This window comes from Nyctereutes procyonoides, unplaced genomic scaffold (genome assembly GCF_905146905.1).
Source record: "Nyctereutes procyonoides isolate TBG_1078 unplaced genomic scaffold, NYPRO_anot_genome, whole genome shotgun sequence".
Taxonomy (NCBI): domain Eukaryota; kingdom Metazoa; phylum Chordata; class Mammalia; order Carnivora; family Canidae; genus Nyctereutes; species Nyctereutes procyonoides.
In genome coordinates, this window is record NW_026575043.1 from 35,826,284 (window position 1) to 35,842,333 (window position 16,050).

The 16,050-nt window shown below is 51.7% G+C and overlaps 1 protein-coding gene across 1 annotated transcript in view; it reads right to left on the reverse strand.

The window, feature by feature from the left end:
• The window catches only part of HIC2 (HIC ZBTB transcriptional repressor 2), a 33,151-nt gene extending 24,317 nt beyond the window's left edge, over positions 1-8,834 (reverse strand). The window contains exon 1 of the mRNA XM_055323352.1: positions 8,765-8,834. The gene's annotated coding sequence lies outside the window, so the exon portion shown is untranslated. The remainder of the gene's footprint in view (positions 1-8,764) is intronic.
• Between the last annotated feature and the right edge of the window lie 7,216 nt (positions 8,835-16,050).

The window sequence follows — 16,050 nt, forward strand, 5'->3', positions numbered from 1 at the left end:
AGAAATATATTTTAGAAATCTAAAAAAAAAAAAAAAAAAAAAAAAAGTTGCAATGGAGACTGAAATCGTATCCATGACTATTCTCACATTGAGTTACGCAAAAATCCACTGGTATTCACCGCACTTCTATCCACGCAGGATTGTGCAACATCAAGCGCTGGTCATTTGGAAAATTTTGGTTCACTGACTTGATCAGATCTTCCCAATGCTGTCACATTTCATTATAGGACACCAAAAAACTCCATGTGTTAATATCACCACTGATCTTATCAGTGAAGGCTAAGTCAGGCTCACAGTGATGGATAAGAGTTTTCTAAAACTCTCATTTTCCCTTGAGGTGTTCTAGCACTGGCAACACATATCGTTTGTTTTCCTAAAGTGACAAAGCTTGCTTTCTTCATTTGAGAAAATGTCTGAACACATTCTCCAAGTCTGAATAACCACACCTTGTCTGTCCGTCGTTCTTTCAAGTAAAAACAATGTTCCATGAGAAAAAGCAGCTAGTTCAGAGCACAGCCCAAGCAAATGTAGTGCTTTCTGGAGACAAGAGCTGACTTCTTTTTCTTTTTTTTTTTAAATTTTTATTTATTTATGATAGTCACACACACACAGAGAGAGAGAGAGAGAGAGAGAGAGAGAGGCAGAGACATAGGCAGAGGGGGAAGCAGGCTCCATGCACCAGGAGCCCGACTGGGATTTGATCCCGGGTCTCCAGGTCACGCCCTGGGCCAAAGGCAGGCGCTAAACCGCTGCACCACCCAGGGATCCCAAGAGCTGACTTCACAGTAGTCATGCATACTCCCCATTTTGTCACCAATACAAAAAAGACGTGTGTACCCCAGGGTCTAGATTTACTACTCAGTCATCTCTACTGCCTCCCCAGGACACTCCTAAGACTGGTTATCTCTGTCTGGAGCACCAACGTGGAGAACACAACTCTGGGCCATGTGTACCACCCACCACAGCTTTGCACAGGGCAAAGGCTGGTAACTTCTAAGTACTGTGAAAACAGTCTTGGGGACCCCAAGCAGTCTGCAAATCACTCTGAGAAGGCTGACATGTACTACCTCAAAAATTTCTAACTACCCATTTTACAGGCAAGGAAAGTGAGGCACAGAGAGGCACTCTTCCCAAAACCACACTTGTTCACCAAATACTCTAAGAGGCAGGACTGACAAACTCTGAAGAGACCTCCAAGGGCCTGCTTACTCAGAGCTGGCAATGCTTTGGTAGCAAGCTGGGCCTCTCCCCTATGGGCCCTGGACTGACTGCCCCCGCCCTCTGGAGGCAGAGGTGGTCAGAGGGGGAGGTGGGGGAGGGGTGCTACAGGAAGCAGGATGTGCAAGCTCGCTGCCTGCTGGGGGCATGAAGTCAAAGTCCCCTCCTGCCCAAAGCAGCTAAGCCAGCCCTGACGCCCTTATCAACGTCAACACATGCATGGAATGTGGGACTTTGGAAACAGTCCTCTCCTCTCGGGCTGTACCCCTCTGGTGCTCAGGTTCACCTACCACAGCCCAAGGACAACCCAAGCTCAGTGTTCAACCCACCTGCAGCCTGAGTCTAGTGGCAGTGAGAAAGGCACCCACTAGAGGTGGCTCACTCAGGGCACCTGGTGGCTATGGCTTGGCCCCTCTCCTCATCTCCAAGATCACCCATCTACCAAGAAACAGCCTCACATCACTGAGAGAGGCCACCCTGCCCAGTCCCACACATCACAGCACCGCTGTGGTGGCCAAGCAACTCTCACTTGCCTGCACCGTGAGAATACCAAAAGAAGGAAAAGAACCCAGCTCTGAGTTCCCAGGAACCCCCAGGCCATCCCCCTCACGATCTTCTGAAAGTGGTCAAAAGAAGCCCAAGTTTACACAGTCCAATGTACCAGAAGGGAAGGGGTTGGGTCTGGAAGGATAAGGATGCCCAGAGAGTTCTATCTGACCTCCAGTTCCTGGGGGGGAATGGGAAACAGACCTACTCACCAGGCTTGTATTGGTCCCTCCTCACTTTACAAGGAACTACTGTGCAGCTCCAGGCTTTTCTAAGCCAGCCATATGGCCAATCCCACTCAAAATGAAAACCTTGACTGTCCTCAGGCCTAAGCACTGCTCAGAGTCCACACATACATACATGTTCAAGGCTGCCACACACATGTGTGGTTGTGTTTGCCTTAGTCTTAGGACTTCTCAAACAAGGGCGCCTGGGTGGCTCAGTCGGTAGCGCATCTGACTTGACTTCGGCTCAGGTCACAATTTTGGTGTTCTGTGATCAAGCACACCAGGCTGTGTGCCCAGCAGGGAGTCTGCTTGAGAATACTCTCTAGCTCAGCTCCCCACCCAATGTTCTCATTCTCTCTCTCAAATAAATCTTTAAAAAAATAACTTCTCTACCTGATACCTAACTATGGGACCGGAGACTGCCTAACCTCTCCGAGCCACTTGTACAGTGAAGGTTGATAAAATGATTGGCATTCCATGGGTTATGTTCAGAATTAAATTCGGAACACCTCACACAAGGGCTACCATGGGGTAAAAGCCCAAACGTGAGGCCCCGGCCCTCCTCTGTCTCTACTTTCCTAACATTCTGTCAGGAACTCTGTGGGAACCATCCTCCCAATCTTCAAGTGGGAGCACCTGTCAGAAAGAAACCATCAGCGGTCTTCTACCGGAGGGCAGGGCAGGGAAGTCCTGCGGCAGGGTAGGAGGCAGGTGGGATGAACAGACAGAAGAGCTGAGGCAGGAACACACCCCAAGACCACTGGCTCTTAAGACAGAACCCCAGGGTCCACCTACCAACATGTGCACAGGCAGAAAAGAACAGAAAGGAAGGGCACCCTGCCTGTGCTCCCAGCACCACCCACTTCTTCCTCAACTACCAGCCCAGACTTCTTGCCCCCTCCTTCACTGCCCCAGCCCAAGCTGGTCTTCCTTCCCTACAGGACAGCACTTCCTATCCAGGACACCAACCAGAAGCACACAGACTCAGGAGCCTTGCTGCTCACCTCATTCCGTAAGCTGCCCAGAGCATGCAGGGCTGTCCCATGCTCTGTCTGCCCGTAGATATGCCCTAAATCCCAAGACGCCTACTGTTCTGTTCTAGCAAAGAGAGCTGTGCCAGGTGAGCTAGGTCTTACCTGAAGCTCTCCCTCCAATGCTGCATACTCTTTCCTGGCCCCTTACACATCGTACCCAGATAACAATCCAGAAAAGCAACCTCAGGGATTAATCTCTCTCTCCCAGGGACCTTGAGGTCAAAGAGAAAAGCAAGGGCTCAGGTCCCAGGAGAACCCAGCTATGGCCACAGGGGGCTCATTAGGGAGCCACAGGATCTCAAATGTCACTATGTCAGGCCCTGCCAGGGCAGACAGACGTCAACCAAAGCCAAAAATGCAACCACAAAACCAGAACAGGTAAACTCTGAAAGCCAAGCAGGAGTAAGAGTCCTGAGGTCAAGGGCAGCAGGCCCAGGGGCCTCCAAGGGGATGACCCTTTAGTGCACACTGGCGTGGGGTCCTTCCCACTGCCACCAAGTAAGAGGGACCATGAAGAGTAAATCCCTTCTGTATCTGGTGCTTCTCCAAGACCCTCGTAGCTAACCCAAGACCAACCCACCTTGTTCTGTAAATTCAGTCCCACTGGGCCATCAGAGTAAAGCAGTTCGGGACCACCCCAGATCATAACGCACTGGACCATCTGGGCTCACCACCTGATTGACTCTACTACCAACAAAGATCAATCACCTGCTAAAGCAACAGTTCTCAATCTTGGCTGCACATTAAATTCATCTCTAAGTCTTAGGAACCATGGATGTTAGAAATAGTCTGGGCTGGGCCAGCCTCTACCAGGTCCCAGATGATCCTCCTGTGCAGGACTGAGAACTAGGCCACCAGGAGGCAGGTCTTTTCCAGGCAGCACAGGTAACAACACATACTTAAAGCACCCATCACAAGGGAAGTACCATGGTGTCTACAGAGAGGCGGCCACTGAGGCCAAGACCCCACCTTCCCAGCCATCAACCCTACTCTCCCTTCATCATTTCAGAAACAAGAATTCACTTTGTAAGATCTTACAATCTTCCAAAGTAGCACAAGTGGGGGGACTACAAAGGCCATGAGGCATTCCTCCTCCTTCACGGGCCTATGACCAGGGTGATTAAGAGGCCAAGGGAGCTCAGCCCCCAGTGTGGTGATGGGAACAATACCTCTACTCTGTTGGGGGGTGAGGGGAGGTAGTCACCTGTCTCAAGGCACTGGTGTGGCCCCTCCCCATACTCACCTGAGAGAACCCACCCACCCACAGGTGCTGCTGGGAAAGAAGCCTGAGGCCGCTGCAGCCTGGAACGCCAGCCTGGAACGCATGGGACAAGTCTGCACAGCGGCCACGCCCGTGTCAGAGCCAGCAGCCCTTCCATCTCAAGAGGCCAACTCCGCACCTGGAAGCAGCCCCCTAGCCAACGCCAAACGCTGCCTTTCCTTAGTGGCCCTTGGAATAGCCATGGAATGGATGGGAAGAACTGGAAGTACAGCCCTGAAAGACTGGGCCACCTGCCTTTCCACACCCCGCTCTCCCTCCTCATCCGTACTCTCCCTGCGTGCCCACGGAAGTGAATTACCCTCAAAGAGGAAATAGGCTCCCACTATAGGCTACATATCTCAGCAGCAAGGTCCTTTGGCATAGATGGCTGCTGTGTCCCCACTCACTAACAGAAGGACCTGCTCTGACCCCAAGGCCACACTCCCCGTCTCCGCCACCTACATGGGACATTACCATAAGAAACATGAAAACTGAGCAGTTTGAAGGAGGGGCTCTGAACCCCTTCCTGACTGTCCCAAGCAGGTTCTTAGGTTCGCTCTCTCTATGCAGCCCAGCTGCACTTCCCTCAGCAGAGGCACCCCAGCCTGGGCCTTTCCCTCCTGGACTGTGACAGGCCTGGAGTTACCTCTTGGCTTTCCCTCCCTTATCAAGCTCAGTGGGGGCACACATACAACCCCAACCCCCACCTGCTTCTCTTGCTTTGTCACTCCGCCCACTCCTGGCTGCAGGAGCTCTCAGAGACCTCCCCCAACCCAGGTCCCTATCCCTTGGGGCAAGGCCCCTCCCAGCAGGAAGCACAGGCTGGCTGTGCCAGGCAGAGTCAAACTGGCCCGGCCTGTTTGGAAGCCCCTAAGCCTGAGTAAGGATCCCCTTGGGGAGGGGGCTGTCAGCTTAAACCTCTCTAAACTCCGCACCACATGGGCCCTCACAAAGCCCTGGAGTCCAAGGCATTTACCCTCCATTCCCAGCCTGACCAGTTGCTTACTAGCAGCCCCAGCAAGTTATGTAACGACCCAGTTGAGTCTCATTTACCAATGTGTAAGAGGAGACTGACTACCCACTGTGCTGCTCTGGAAGGATTCCGAGAAAACTCAAGTGTGCCCCTACCTCGACCACTTGTTGGCAAGGCTGTGAGCACCAGTATGATCCAGCTGAGCCGCAGGGGCTGGGCACCACGCCCCTGTGTTTGTTCTCAGAAAATCTTGTTGAAGGAATAAGCTTGTGAAAGAACCTCACAGGGTGCCTGGCACGCAGAGGGTGCTCCTGCGCTAGCTTCTCTAACACACCGCATCTGCAGGCTCAAGCTCTTGCCTCAGGGCTCTCCCGTCTCCCCTGCCACACTCCACACTGCCACTGACTTTCCATGCACTCCCCCACTAAAATCCCTCTCCTACTGTCAGCCTGAACCCAGCATGGTGTACATGGCTCTCTTCCAGCCCAGAGCTGGCCCCTTCCTCCATGCCTTGCAGCTACAACCATCCCCATAGTGCCCTCTGCACTCCATACAGCACCGTGCCAGTCCTTATCTGCCTATCTTACCATCGTTTGTTGGCCCGTCTTCCCCAGGCTGAGCTCTGGAGGGCAGTGAGACATGAACATAAACTCAAGTTCCGCTCCCATTTTGGACATGGGGACCCTAAGGCTCAGAGTCAATCACTGTCCAAGGTCACAAGGAGAGTAAACGGCAGAGCCAACGTCCCACTCTAGACTAAGTCCCGTTCCCTCTCCCTGTCCTCCAGGAATCCCTCATGTGAGCCACACTCCGAGAGGCAGGAGGGCAAGAACCTGACTGGTTTTTCTTCTCTGGTGAAAGCTGCCTCCCAGGTGGCAGAAAGAGGAAGACCCCCCCCACCCCCTCGGTGATCAGGTCCTGGGGGGCAATGGCCTTCAGCCCCAGTGGGCAAGGCAGCAAGCTATTGGGTGGGGCTGACAGCTTGAGGCCAACAGGCCAGCAAAAGGGCAACACCACAGGTCCCCTAGGTAAACTGAACTTTATTCCTTCTTCACTCCTCCGACTCACCAGAACTGCCCAGCCAGCCCTTCTCTGGGGGCTAGCTGCTGATTAAAAGGCACTGCCCCCACGCCACCCCCCTCCCCCCACCAGATCTGACCCTGACACACAATAAGGACTCTGGGAAGGCAGCAGGCCTGTCAGCTCAATAATGCAAAACCCTGTTGCTCCAAGTCCACGACAGCTGACTTCAAGTGGATCGGAGGCTGTGCTTATTAACAAAATGAGAAATCTGATCTATGGAAAGAAAACACTACGTGAGGATTAATCCAGGACTGCAGCTTGTGGAGAAGGCTGGGCTGCTGGCCAAGACAAGGGAACGAGGATGGGATCGTGCCTACCTGTCCCCAGAGCAGGTACTACACAGCAGGACAGGACGCAGCGCCTCTGCCCCACCTGCACTGCTTCTTCTCCTTCCAGCAATTGCAGCAATCATTTCAGTTTTGCTTTAATTAAAGGCCTGGCTCCCTCGGGCTGCTTCTTCCTCTATGCAGAGCCAGCAACCAGAGGGAGATTTTTCTTTTCAGGAATCGCCTGTAAAAGCTGGGTGACTAATCTACAAGTCCTAACAACTGGCAGGAAAACACTGCAGGGAGAAATTCTGGGCACACACCAGCACTCTGAGTCAAACGGCCAGAGAAGCTGGGCAAGAGGCACTCAGCAACTCCCCCAAACTGGTCTGCAGAAAGCCAGAAGCCAAGGGAAAGCAGACCAACCTGGGAGTTCTAACCCTGAAGGTAGGCAGGCAAGTGAGGAGCTCCCTCCCAGCCTTCCGAGTGTACTGCCTGCCCATCGGACCCAGAGATTTTCATAAGCCTAACTGTACAGGACCAAAGGTTCACTCCAAGGCACGTCGACCAAGTCCTGGGCCGAAAGACTCAGTTCAACCCCCAAGTATCAGCTTCCCATCCCCCCCTTGGTGCTAAGAGCCCGCTAAACCAGCAATCTCACCACACAGCTTTGTCTCTGGAGGCCAGCCTGAGGCCAGCCCATCTGCTTTTTTTCAGACCACTCCAGCAACCCTGCTCTGCTAAGTGTACACTCTCTCCTTGAGCCAGGGCTACAGACCAGCCACATGGCCTGTGCTCCTGAAAATGTCTGCTAAAAGGGCCAGGGAGTCCAGAGTTGGCAGATGGGAATGGAGGGGAAGAAGTAAAGCCAGGAGCCAGGAAGCATTAAATGCTAGCTCCAGAAAGGTCCTGGGTTTGAGTGACCTAGCTCCATCCCTCCATCCAAAGTCCCTGGAGAAGTGCCCCAAGTTCAGCCTAGAAGCTCTGGAGGCCCCTCCACTACCTGCCAGCTCTCCTCCTCCCCCCAGCACAAGAGGCACAGCAATCACCACATCAGTCAACAATCCACCGCCACAGGATTCCTATGGGCAAAGCTCTGCCCCTCCCCCCCACCACATATGTCAGAGGGGTGGCCTCCCTGGGTTACACCCCTCCTGCTGTTGAGGGGCGAGCCAGGAACCTAGCTTTCCAGATGTGCTTGGCAACTCCTACTAGAAAAGACACTGGGGGTGGAGGGGATAGAAGACACAGATAAATAACTTCAGAACCATTCCAACCCATTCGGATCAGCTCTGGGCTCCCTTCCCCAGAGAGTCCCACGCTGTTCTGGGTGGGGCCGCTGGGCGCATTATCTGACCTCGTTCCCTCCTCTCCGTAAGTCACTGCCCCCCAGGGAGAGGCATCCCTGCCTTCCCCCCCCCACCTACCCTCCCCACCGAATAGGTCTATGTGAATATGAACCATCTTGGTAGATAAACAGAGAGTGACAAGCTGGGGCCCTTCAGCCCCCTTCCTCTGCCAGCCGGTCCCCTCCCCCTGCCAGCCGACCCCCTCCCCCAAGCCCATCTCTCTTCCTGCCAAGTGGCTGCCTACACGAGAGGTCTGGGGGCAGGGCAGCGAGCCCACCAGCCGCAGGGCCTGGCCCTCTGGGAGCGGCCCCTCCAAGGCCAACCCTGCCCCTGCCCCGGCCGGTCTTCCTGCGGGGAGGGGGCAAGAAAAGAGACCGCAGGCAAAGGAGGGCCGCAGTTCTGGAACGAGCAAAATCTCCCTCCGAGGGGCGGCCGCGGGCGCAGGGCCGTTTGCATAATGGAAGCCCGCCCGCCTGTCAGGCAGCGCAGCTCGCCCGACGCTATTCGGATTAGATTGCTAATGAAAAGGCACAAAGAGCCGGCGCCCGCTCGCCCGCCGACCCCCGCTCCGCAGACCCGCGCCCCGGCCTGGCGCGGCCCCGGGGCTTTGTGCCCAGGGTCCCCCGCCGCCCGCGCCCCGCCGGGCACCGGGACCACAAAGCCGGCGTAGGCTGCGACCGGCCGGGGGTCCGCGTGCGCCCCCGCCCAGCCCCGGCGAGCGCGCGCCCGCCCACGCCCCTCTCCCCGGGGGCGCGCCCGCCCGAGGCCCCCCACCCGCGCCCCCCGCTGCCCCACACCGCCTCTCACCTCGTGTGCGTCGGCGGCGGCGCTCCGCCCGCCGGCCGGCCGGCCCTGCCCGCGGCCCCTCGTCTGCGGCGCCCGTGTCGCGCCGCCTGCGCCCGCCCCGTCCGCCCGCCGCCGGCCCGGCTCGGCTCCCCGCCCAGCGCGCCCCGAGCGCCGCTCACAGCCGCCCGCCCGGCGCCATCTTGGAAGCTTGTGACGTCGGCGCCGCCCGCTCACCCCTGACCCACATCTGAATGGGCGAGCGGCGGGGCGGGGCCAGGCGGGACGGGGCGGGGTCTCGGCGTGGGCGGGGCCTGAGCGGCGGGGCGGGGCTGGAGAGCGGTCCGAACACTGGGCAGGGCGGGGCGACCGGCCTGCTGGACGGCGCCGTGGGGGAGGGGTGCGCGGAAGAACCGGGGACCCTGACCGTGGGCGCCCGGGCCGACCCCGACCTCACGTGCAGGGGCGAAACTGAGACCGTACCCCCGAAACGCCCGGACCGTCCCCCCCGCGAGGGAGGGGACTCTGGACCCCCACCGGCCCACGCCCAGCTCGCACACTCAGCGCTGACCCCCATCGAGCCTGATTCTGACCCCTCGAAGGCCCCCATCAGGAAACCCTAGCGACCTGCGTGCGCCCCACCTCCACGATACCTACGCACCTCCACCCTGTGCCCACCGCAGGGACGCCACCGTCAAAGGCGCAGCCCCCCAAGCCTGCGGGGGCGGCGGCGTGATCTGGGCTCCGGAAGACACCCGGGCCGTTTGGGTCCCGAGGGAAAGGGGACTGACTCCCCAGCCCCTGACTCCAGCACCCCCTCGGGTCCCGGCTCCGGGAGCCCTGCGGGCTGGGGCTTACCTGTTCAGAGGGCGCGGAGGTGGGGAGCACGCGGTGCTCAGCCAGCCCCTTCCGGTGATCGCAGCCCCTCGCAGGCCCCTGGGGTCAAGCGACTTGCCTGAGCTGGCCCGCCTGGACCCAGGTTTGTGGCCATCGTTGAGATGGCCGGCTGCGGGGCTGGAGATGGCCCTGGGCTGTAGCTACTTCTTTGGGAGTTACTTAATGGACCTCTGGCTACTTTCAACACCGGACAAAAGCCCACACCACTGTCAAAATCTGAGAAGAACTCAAACTTGCCATATGCAGGGAAGTTGTACCCTAGCACACCCAAGACAGAAAGCCATTTCAAGCCAATTCAATAATCCCCCTCAAGAAGGTTGGTTATGCCACCGTTCTTTCCAGATTAATGTATAAATTTAATGTATATTAAATGTAAATGCATACTGGATGTAACGTATAAAATTAATATAGTCCTAAGAAGACTTGACAAAATTCTAAATTCACCTGCAAGAATAAATAACCAAAAACAGCTATCATTCCCCACAAATGAGGGTGGACTTGCTCTAACAGATATTTAAATTATAAAGCTATTGCTGTCAACCCGGTGTGTACAAACGGGTGTGTGGGGAGGAGCTAGAAACAGATCCTAGAAAGAACGCAATAAATGAAAAAAAGAAATATCAGGCACTGGTAAGGAAGAAAAGGCATATTCCATAAATAGTTTAGTAGAGAAATCACTATTTGAAGAAACTACTGGGAAAAAAAAGTGTCAGTTTTCTAATAACCAAAGACATGCAAATTAAAACTACAAGGTACTGAGGGTTTGGGTGTTTTTTGCTTTGTTTTCTACCAAATCAGGAACCGGTGTCAAATGAAAGCCTTCAAACACCAGGCAGGGGTCTGGTGGATAATCATTTCCATATATTGTTAGAAGTATACAAATTGCCTCAAAATTTCTGAATGTGAATTTGACAGTAGGAGTCAAAAAGAAAAATCTTTTACAATGATCAATACCCCCTCAGAGCAGCGGTAATCCATCTTCCAGGATTCTGTTTTAAAGAAATTAACCACATTTGAAGACCATATGCTTGATGACCTGTCTTTGTAACCAGACCATAAGCTTGGAACCCCAGTGCCCAGAGCACACCTGAAATTTAATAGGCACTCAGTAGTCACTTGTTTCATTTGTGTTTGAAAATTAATGATAAATAAATAAATATAACATAAAAAAAGAAAATGTACAGTCATATTTTTTCAAGTGTCATTTATAATAATGGAAAAAATCATACACAGCATAAATGTCTGACAATAAGAGACTGGTTTACCAGGCCACATGATAAAATGTTAAGCAGCCACTACAACTGGTGTTTACAAAGATGTTTTATGACCTAGAAATGTGCAAATGATATTAAGAGAAAAAAACTGCAAGTATATGCAAAGTGCAAAATATTGATCCATGGAGAAGCAAAAGTGAAGAAAATACACCAAATTATTTACAGTTTCTCTCTAGAGGTTGCGAATTTTTTTATACATGTGTATTTTAGTATTTTATTACAAAAGTAATATTTCTAATAGGAATAATTGTAGCTGAAGTACATTTTTTAAAAGTTCCGAATTCTTCTTCCTCCCCACTCCCATCTGTCCTCTGAAGTAACATTAATGGTTTGACACGGATCTCCACTCCCTTCTCTGACACCAACACGTACGTATCTGTTCACATGTTACCAAAGAAGACTTTACTTTTTTGAAAGTATAAAATATATACTGTATAAACTGTAGATCACTTTAGAATGTAAAGCACATTTGCTCTTCGTCACTAAGAAGGTGTCATAGATATCCTTTCAGTTTATATCACCGAAGTTCACTTTTTAATTGCTGACAGATTCCAGAGTATGAAGGTTCTATAAATACTTCCTTTAATCCTAGCTATTCAGAATACTTTCAGTTTGGTGCTTTTAAAAAACAACTTTTTAAAGTTATTGAATATATATCTTTACATTCTTCTGCTTTTACTTTGCAGAATAGTCTACCAGGAATAGAATCTATGGGTTAAGTGCTATGTGGGCATTTTTAATTTGAATAAATCTGTCCAGGTATACTCCCCCCAAACAGTATAGCAATTCATATCCTACTGGTTAAAGTTTTGTTATTCCTGCTTCTTTAACTTTCCCTAACATTCCAAATTTTCCATGCTTAGTACATATTCCCTTTAAAATCAGAAAGATGGGCACTTGCCTGGCTCAGTCAGTGGATCATGGGATTCTTGATCGCAGAGTTGTGAGTTTGAGCCCATGTTGGGTGTAAAGATTACTTAAAAATAGAATCTTTAGGGACGCCTGGGTGGCTCAGCAGTTGAGCGTCTGCCTTTGGCTCAGGGTGTGATCCCAGAGTCCTGGAGTTAAGTCCTGCACTGGGCTCCCTGCAGGGAGCCTGCTTCTCCCTCTGCCTGTGTCTCTGCCTCTCTTTCTCGGTGTCTCTCATGAATAAATAAATAAAAACTTAAAAAAAAAAAAAGGAAATATAAAAACCACACAGTCGTGGGGATAGGAGAGCCATTGAGAACTAGGTGTATTTTGTACTCCCGCTCCCTCTGTGTGTCTAGCGTGGGACCTAACCTCTCTGATCATCTTCCCTCATCAGTCATCTGAGAATAACAGCACCTGCCCACAGGGCTCTTTTGAGGACTGATTAAGACGAAACTGGCAGATAGAATACAGAATCAGGCTCTGGCAAGCCCTGGCCAAAGCAGCTATGATTGTTATGTCATGTAGTATGGATCAAGGAAGGACAGGAGAGGTGATTTGTCACTTTTACCATTATCTTTTCTCAATTAAAAAAAAAAAAAGAAATGAAATGATACAAAATATCCTGAAAGGGTAAATCACAGTCTCTTAATGTGACAGCCAAATTTAGCAAATATAAAAAATACAGGATGCCTAGATAAATTTGAATTTCAGGAATGCCTAGGTGGCTCAGCAGTTGAGTGTCTGCCTTTGGCTTAGGGCGTGATCCTGGAGTTCTGGGATCCAGTCCCACATCAGGCTCCCTACACAGAGCCTGCTTCTCCCTCTGCCTGTGTCTCCACCTCTCTCTGTGTCTCTCATGAATAAATCTTTAAAAAAATATTTTTGGGGCAGCCCGGGTGGCTCAGTGGCTTAACACCACCTTCAGTCCAGGACGTGATCCTGGAGACCTGGGATCGAGTCCCACGTCGGGCTCCCTGCATGGAGCCTGCTTCTCCCTGTGCCTGTGTCTCTGCCCCGCCCCCTCTCTCTGTGTCTCTCATGAATAAATAAATAAAATCTTTAAAAAATATATTTTGGTGTAAGTATATTCCATGGAAAATCACATCTAACCTCCCCCCATCCCAAGCTCAAGCCACATTGGCAAACTCTCTGTTCCTGTGCATGCCATGATTTTCTCTCCCACCTCTGGGCATTCGAACCCAGGGTTCCCCCTGCCTGCAACACTTATCCTCCTTCTCCCCACCACTGCCTAGCCAACTCCTCCTCAGCTCAGACATCAACCCTTCAGGAAGTCTCTGCAGATCCCAGGCTGCTCATTCTGATACAGTCCTGATGCCCGTGATGGGCAATTGCCATGACAGCAGGAAGACTTTCTTATTCACTCTTGTAGACTCAGTACCTAGCTCATGCCAGCCACCAAATAGGTGATCAACTAAGAAGTCAAATGAATGGATGAAGAATTTCCTCCCAACTCCCTCCCCCTTCTCTCCTACCACAATATCTGCTGTGTCCCAAGTCATGCAGGATTCATTTATTCCTTGTTATAATGGATGCAATCTGAGTCGTACACACAGGAGAGTGGCCCTGCAGAAACCTGGTGTTCATGTTACTCAACTAAGAAGCAGAATCACTCTTGCAAAAATAGCCCCACCCAATTCCTGGTTGCTGTTATTGGTTCCCAAAGTTGAATCCTTATTCTACCTGTGAGCAAAGCACACACACGGGCATGCTGTTTCTTATAACCACCTATGAGAAGATAGCTATTATAATCCCATTTTATAGATGAGAAAACTAAGGATTGGAATGCATGAATGGCTCAGCAGTTGAGCATCTGCCTTTGGCTCAGGGCATGATCTGATCCCGGGGTCCCGGGGTCGAGTCCCACATCACACTCCCTGCGTGGAGCCTCCTTCTCCATCTGCCTGTGTCTCTGCCTCTCTCTCTCTCTCTCTCTCTCTCTCTCTCTCTCTCTCTCATGAATAAATAAATAAAATCTTAAAAAGAAACTAAGGCTCAGAGGTTAAGGTCACCTGCTCAAAGTCACACGGCTAAACTCAAACCCAAGCCCCACTGATAGGCAAGAGTTTTGTCTTGCCTCTTAAAACAGTACCACATCTAAAGAAAGTTCCCCTGGGGTGTCTGAGCAGCACAGTGGCTTAAGCAACGAATTACTGGTTTCAGCTGGAGTGGTGATCTCAGGGTCTTGAGATCCAACCCTTGAGTCAGACGAGGAGTCTGTTTGGCTTTCTCTCCCTCTGTCTCTTCCCCTATCCTGCCTCTCTCTCTTTCTCTCTCAAATAAATAAATAGGGTGCTGCCAGTTGAGCAACTGACTTTTTTTTTAAGATTTTATTTATTTATTCATGGGAGACACAGAGAGAGAAAAAGAGAGAGAGAGAGAGAGAGAGAGAGAGAGAGAGAGAGAGGCAGAGATACAGGCAAAGGGAGAAGCAGGCTCCCTGCAAGGAGCCTGATATGAGACTCAATCCTGGAACTCCAGGATCACACCCTGAGCCGAAGGCAGTCACTCAATCGCTGAGCCACCCAGGCGTCCTGAGCAACTGACTCTTCATTTCAGGTCATAATCTCTGGGTCCCTGTATGGAGCCTCACCTTCCTCAGCTCCATGCTCTGCACAGAATCTGCTTGAGATTCTCTCTCTCCCTTTCCCTCTGCCCTCCACCTGCTTGCACATGTGTGCTCTCTCTTAAATAAATAAAATATTTTATTAAATCCATCTTTTTTTTTTAATGGAGAAAAGTCCCCCAACATGATATTCGCTAGAGAAAGGCCATGCCTTGCTGGGAGGAGGCGTCCTTACTACCTACCTGCCCTCATTTTGCCATCCCACAGACCCAGGCAGAGCCTGACATCCTGAGTCCAAGAAAGCTGCGCACTCCATTGTCATTGTTCAGTTGACAGTTGCTGACACTACTGACATCAGTGAGGTGGGCACCACGCTAGTGAACAGCACAGTGGTGGTTCATGGCCCTGGAAGACCACGAGCAAGGGAGGAAATGAGAGAATACTCAGCGAAGGGTTGGATCTGGGCAAGGAGATGTGCAGGCTACTTGCCCGAAGTCGTAACAGAGAAACTGACTGCCCTGGTTTGTGGGGCCAAGAAAGGGGCTTTGCCTATGCCATGTGCTCTGCCTGGCAAGCCGTGTTTCAGTGCCAGCTCCAGTGTTGCTCCTGGTGTGACATCCTGTAATTCCCCTTTCTTTCTTTTTTTCTGAGATTTTATTTTTAGGGGCACCTGGGCGGCTCAGTTGGTGAAATGTCTGCCTTCAGCTCAGGTCATGATCTTGGGGTCCTGGGAGGAAGTCTGTGCCAAGCTCTGTGCTCAGCAAGGAGTCTGCTTGTCCCTCTCCCTCTCTCTCTGCCCCTCTCTTGGCTGGCATGCACATGGGCGCATGCTCTCTTTCTCTCCCTAAAATAAATAAATAAATCTTAAAAAAAATGAAATTCCTAAAGAAAGCTGGGGCAGGAGTCTTGGGGGAGGGAGGGAAATGATGGAGGGGGTGAGGAGGGAGGTTTCTGGTTTAACTCCACCCTTAATCCCCTGTATTGTTGGAATTACTATGTCACCTCTATGTATTACTTTTGTTTTTTGTTTTTTTGAAAAATCATTATGAGGGATCCCTGGGTGGCTCAGCGGTTTAGCTCCTGCCTTTGGCCCCGGCCATGATCCTGGAGTCCTGGGATCGAGTCCCACATCAGGCTCCCTACGTGGAGCCTGCTTCTCCCTCTCCCTCTGCCTGTGTCTCTGCCTCTCTCTCTGTCTCTCATGGATAAATAAATAAAATCTTTAAAAAAAAAAAAAGAAAAAGAAAAATTATTATGAAATAAAGAGAAAGATTTCAGTGAGGCCTCTCTTTCTTGGAAAACTGCCTGTGTCCTATCTGGTACAAGCCCACTCAGGCCCTGAGCCTCCTCCCTTCCAATTAACCTCCCAATAAACCCTTTGGTTTCTTGGTCGACTCCACCATTAGACTGGCAGGGTCTGTTCTGGGGTCTTTCTGCAGGATGCTCTGACCCCGGTGTCTGAACAGCGGCTGGCCCCACAGGATGGATGGATGAAGGAGGAGGCCCAGTCATGGCTCTGTGAAGAGTAAGGTAGAAATGAATGTTGGTGGGCCTGTGTTTCTGAGAGAAGCCCTCAGGGAGGCAGTTGGACCTGGATCCAAATCCTAGCTGTTACAGTGGCCAGCCGGCTGCCCTAGAACTGA